The 6,000-nt window shown below is 46.7% G+C and overlaps 1 protein-coding gene across 1 annotated transcript in view; it reads right to left on the bottom strand.

Moving 5' to 3' along the window:
* STON1 (stonin 1) overlaps positions 1-1,957 on the bottom strand; it is a 53,346-nt gene extending 51,389 nt beyond the window's left edge. The window contains exon 1 of the mRNA XM_060169022.1: positions 1,904-1,957. The gene's annotated coding sequence lies outside the window, so the exon portion shown is untranslated. The remainder of the gene's footprint in view (positions 1-1,903) is intronic.
* Positions 1,958-6,000: the final 4,043 nt, after the last annotated feature.

Raw genomic sequence — 6,000 nt, forward strand, 5'->3', positions numbered from 1 at the left:
ACAGTAAAACCTTACTAATTCATACTAATGGGGAACTACCCCACTCAATCAGCAGAGAAAAATGAATTATATCCTTTTTAAAATAAAGAAGTTTCTTTCCAATGAAATTCATTTTTTAAAAAATCTTTATTTCTGAATAGTTCAACACCTTGACCTGTTTTGACGGGTTGTTCTGAAGCTGATCTAAGACATATGTGACAACCACATTTATTGTTTATATAGAAACAGGAATGGCTTACGTTCTTGAGAAGGGCATTCTCCCTAAAAACAATAAAAGTTCAACACTCCCCACAGTCCTGTTCAGACAGCTCACTCCTTAGGAAAGCTTTTTCCTCCTTGGTCACGTGGAAGCAAACCCCAGTTCAGGCTGCCCCCGTCTGCTCCAGTTCTGAGTGAGTGGGCAGAAGTTTGTAATATCAAGCCCGATCAACCCCTTAAAAGAAATAATCCAAAAACCTCCAGATTCCAGGCTTGAGCAGACCCATCTGAGAATTAACAAGCTCCTTCTCAGCACCCAGAGAACTAAGGCTGTCATGGAAACACTGATTCAACCCTAATGAGAACAGACATAAAAACCACACAAGTGAACTAAACATTCCTCTACCCAAATGGAGTCAAGTTGAAGCAACAGCCTCAGGATTAAAGTAAGTGAGGCTGTTTTTTTCTTTGCGATCCTGCTCAGTTTTGCCTCTTCCACTGCCTTGTTTTCACAACTCCTGTTTATGAGAAAGTGGGAGTCAGGGAGTTGGGAGAGGGATGGAGAGGAGGGCTAGTAGGAGGGAAGAGAAATGCAGGGTGAGTAGCCAGGCTGGAGAATGCCAACAAACACTGCGGTTTATGTCAGGCAAATGAAAACTTCTAGCCTGGGAGAGGCTGCAATAATCTGTTTGGGGTAGTCCGAAAATAAGCTACAGTGAACTCTCATCTCCCACTAAAACAGTTAAGTATGGAATGAAGTCTTTACTTTCCAAAGATCAGGTTCTGCACAGTATTTTAGCAAGCACTCTTTTTCTCTATTTTTTTCTTTATTATTTTTTCCTGTTTCTTTCAGAATTAGAAAGGCTAATTAAATGACGTATCATTATTATTGGAAGAAAGCACAGTCAGAGAGGTTAAAAAAAAAAAGATGTCCAACAGAAATAGTAAAATCCCAAGGAGGAATATATTTTCATTTCCCCTTGGACACACAAGGCATGATTTGTGCGGCCAGGGGATCGAACATCAACTCCTACTTAAAGTCCTTCCTGCAGGAAATCTTTGGGCAAGTGTGAAGACCCCTGTGGATATGGCTCCCTGGCCTGGGTCATCGCCTTCTAGGGCTGGAGGGGGCACCAGGCTGGAGATATCAGCCAGTGGGACAGGAGCCTCCCGGAGAAAGATGGGGGGGGACGGGGGTGGAGAAGGTAGCAGCATGAGTAACAGGAGCCAGGAAAACACAAGTAAAGTGAGAGTCCTGGGGGTGGGGGGATGCTGAGCCTCCCGGGGGAGGGATGGAGGACCGGGGCTGGTGACCCTGGGCCGGGAGGCCAGGGCCGCACGGGCTGGAACGAGTCCCCGCCCCCCGCCCCCCCTTGGAGCTGAGTCTAGATTCTTTTCTTTCCTGCTTGAGTTTTCTTTCTCTTGAGAGCGGGACCCAGGTCACAGCAGCAGCCCCAGAGCTGTGGTGTAGACGGGAAGCCGGGTGGGGCTCACCCCGTGCGGGCGCTGCCCTCTGGGGGCTGCGAGGGCGGCGAGGGGGAGAAGGGGCACCGCGCGGCGCACCCAGCCTGCCCGGGAGATGCCTGCGTCCCGCGACGTCGGCTGCGGCCCCCCTTCTCAAACTTTCCCAGCAAACCGGGGGTAACCCACCCCGGAGAGGGGGCTCCCATGCCTCCCCGTCTGTCCCCTGGGGGCGGTCACTCACGGGCAGCGCGGCTGGGGCTCCGACTCTGGCCGCCGCCATCCACCCGGCGAGGAGAAGCTGTAGGACGAGGAGGGGGAGGACAGGGGGAGGAGAGGGAGGGCCCGGAGCGCGAGACTGGAGGGGCGGGGAGGGCGTGGCCACTCCGCAGAGGCTCTCCCGCCCCTGCCCCACCCCACCCCCTGCTTCGTCCCCGCTTCTCTCAGCACTCCTCCCCGCCCTGGATCCCCCAAAGTTTTTCTGGTGTCTGATTCTCCATTCTCTTCTCTCCTCGTCTTCCTTCGGAGTCTCCAGCCCCCAAGTGGGGGGAGAGGGTGCTCCCTGCAGCAGAAGTGGGGCGGGGTGGGGGCAGGTATGGGAGTTACGTTTAGATGCCCCTGGAAGCAGACAGCTGGGGCCTTTGGCAGGTCTGAAACCACCCTCCCCCTCTAGGACCTTGTCTTTTCTGGGTGGTGGGGTGATGGGGGGGGACGCTGGGGGGGCGGCGGGAGGTTGAGGCGACTTGGGGTCGTGTTTCCACGTTGCTTCATTGAGCTTTTGGGCTTGGCTTTCTCTTGTGATTAGAACTGAAGAATTTTTTTTTGGCTTTTTAAAAAATTGAAGTACAGTATAGCTGATTTACAATCTTATATTAGTTTCAGGTGTACAGCATAGTGATTCAGTATTTTTACAGATTATACCTCATTAAAAGTTATTACAAGGGCTTCCGTGGTGGCGCAGTGGTTGAGAGTCGGCCTGCCGATGCAGGGGACACGGGTTCGTGCCCGGTCTGGGAAGATCCCACATGCCGCGGAGCGGCTGGGCCCGTGAGCCATGGCCGCTGAGCCTGCACATCCGGAGCCTGTGCTCCGCAACGGGAGAGACCACAACAGTGAGAGGCCCGCGTGCCGGGAAAAAAAAAAAAAAAGTTATTACAAGATAATGGCTATAAGTCCCTGTGCCATACAGTATAACCTTGTTGCTTATCTATTTTTTACATAGTAGTTTGTATCTCTTAATCCCACACCTTTAATTTTCCCCGCCCCTCTGGTAACCGCTAGTTTGTTTTCATGAATTTGTTTGTTTTGCTACATACATTCGTTTGCATTATTTTTTAGATTCCACATATAAGTGGTATCATACAGTATTTGTCTTTCTCTCTGCCTTATTTCACTAAACATAATATTCTGTAGGTCCACCCACGTTGCTGCAAATGGCAGAATTTCATTCTATTTTATGGATGAGTAATATTCCATTGTGTGTATATACACACACACACACCCCATATCTCCTTTATCCATTTGTCTGTTGATGGACACTTGGGTTGCTTCTATATCTTGGCTAAGAATTATTTTTGAAGCCTCTGTTGAGTGCCTCCTCTTTTCCTCTAAGGTGAGACCAGCCCTGGTCACAAGGTAAGATGAAAGGTAAAGATGGAACCCCACCTTCCAGGGCCCATCAGTACGCAAGAGGAGGAGGACAGGGATAGCCTAGTGAAGGGCCAGGCTGTGTTGATGGGGCAGGAGGCCGCCTGCAGAATGTAGAAGAGAAGGGGAGCTGTCATCTGAGGAGAGGTTAGAGGGTGACATCTAGTCCCTAATCCATCACTTGCTAGCAGGTAACTCTGGGCAAGTCGCTTGACATCTGAGCCTCTTCCGCAAGCAGGGCTGCCTCACTGGGAGTCAGAATGAAAGGAGAAGATTCACTGGAGGGATATCCAACCCCAGGATGGGAGGCTTGAGTAGAGTCTGAACAGACTCAGAGGAGAGAAAAGAGGGTATTCCAGGCCCTGGCACACAGAGCTTTGGAGGCTGGCAAGGCTGGAAGGCTTAGGAGAGGTGGGAAATGTTTGGATGAGAAGGTGGAACTAGACATAAAGCGGGAAATGGGAAAACCATGAAAGTTTTTAAGCAAAAGAATATTTTGATGCAAGTGGTATCCTATTCACTTTTGTATTCCCAGAGCCTGGCATACAGTTGGCTCTCAGTAAATCTCTGTGGACAGCCTGGCCTCAATAGCTATGCCACCACATCTGTTCATGGCCAGCTGTGACCTCATTTTACTCCAGTTCCTGTCCTTTTCCTTGCTCTACAGTAAGGAGACCCTCAGACTACATCATTCTCCTTTTCATTAACAAGTTTCCCTTTTCGGACAGACTTTTCACAGAAACCATTTAGAATTTCCACACTGTTTAACAAGGGGTCCCCAAGTTGTCTGTAAATATGATCTAGTAGATTAACCTGGAACCTCAAAACTCAAAGTCAGCTGAAGCTGTCAGGATCAATTAATATAAATTCAAACCGGCTTTCAGAAACGCCCAATTTGAAAGGGGACTTGGTTGAAAAGTGAGGATTTCAGATCTAGGATAAGCTTAGCCCTAAACGCTTGATAAGAACATTCCTCTCTAAAAACTTTACAACAGTAAGTCTCTATTTATATTGCAACATTCATTCAAAATAAAGACTTGTGGAAAACCATATTCAAAACAACATTAATCAGTGATAGCTTCAACTACAGTGAAAATGAAACAGGAAAAAAAAAAAATCACCATTTTAAGTACATGATGCATTCTGGCCTGATTTTTTTTTCCTCCTTTTTCGGCCTTACCACACGGCATGTGGGATCTTAGTTCCAGGGATCGAACCCGCATTCCCTGAATTGGAAAGGCGGAATCTTAACCACTGGACCGCCAGGGAAGTCCTTGGCCTGATGTTTTTAAACAACTTTATCCATGAGGAAACTTGAATATTCTTTCAAAGGAAATTTCCAGAGAGAAATAAAACACCTACATCTTCACTGAGAATGCCAGCTGAAATCAATGATACTTAGGAGGATGACCACTTATTTCAGAATGGCCCGAGATTCCAAAAAGCACATAAAAAGATGCTCAACATCACTAATTATTAGAGAAATGAAAATCAAAACTACAATGAGGTATCACCTCACACCGGTTAGAATGGCCATCATCAAAAAATCTATGAACAATAAATGCTGGAGAAGGTGTGGAGAAAAGGAACCCTCCTACACTGTTGGTGGGAATGTAAACTGGTACAGCGACTATGGAGAACAGTATGGAGGTTTCTTAAAAAACTAAAAATAGAATTACCATATGACCCAGCAATCCCACTCCTAGGCATATACCCGAAGAAAACCATAATTCAAAAAGATAAATGCACCCCAGTGTTCATTGCAGCACTATTTACAATAGCCAGGACATGGAAGCAAACTAAATGTCCATCAACAGAGGAATGGATAAAGATGTTGTACATATGCACAATGGAATATTACAGACATAAAAAGAACAAAATAATGCCATTTGCAGCAACATGGTTGGACCTAGAGATTGTCATACTGAGTGAAGAAAGACACAGAAAGACAAATATGATATTGCTTATATGTGGAATCTTAAAAAAAAGGGGTGGTACATAATGAACTTATTTACAAAACATAAGTAGAGTCATGGATGTAGAAAACAAACTTATGGTCACCAGGTGATAAGCAGGGGGAGAGATAAATTGGGAGATTGGGACTGACATATACACACTACTATATAGATATAAAATAGATAACTAATAAGAACCTGCTGTATAGCACAGGGCACTTTACTCAATACTCTATGATGGCCTATATGGGAAAAGAATCTTAAAAAAAAAAAAGAGTGGGGCTTCTCTGTTGGAGCAGTGGTTGAGAGTCCGCCTGCCGATGCAGGGGACACGGGTTCGTGCCCTGGTCTGGGAAGATCCCACGTGCCGCGGAGTGGTTAGGCCCATAAGCCACAGCCGCTGAGCCTGCGCGTCCAGAGCCTGTGCTCCGCAACGGGAGATGCCACAACAGTGAGAGGCCCGCATACGGAAAAAAAAAAAAAAAAAAAAAAACCCCAGTGGATATATGTATAACTGATTTACTTTGCTGTACACCTGAAACTAACACAACATTGTAAATCAACTATACTCCAATTAAAAAAAAAAAAAAGCAATGGCCGGAGATTGGCTATCCTTTGTCCTAGAGATGGGACACTCTTAGGTGTGGCTTAAGCTACAGTTGTAGTCCCTTGGCCTGCTTCCTAGAGTGTATCCAATTAGCAGTAAGTGAACACCTACTATGTACAAGACATTCTGCTA

This window comes from Lagenorhynchus albirostris, chromosome 13, assembly GCF_949774975.1.
Source record: "Lagenorhynchus albirostris chromosome 13, mLagAlb1.1, whole genome shotgun sequence".
NCBI classification, from domain to species: domain Eukaryota; kingdom Metazoa; phylum Chordata; class Mammalia; order Artiodactyla; family Delphinidae; genus Lagenorhynchus; species Lagenorhynchus albirostris.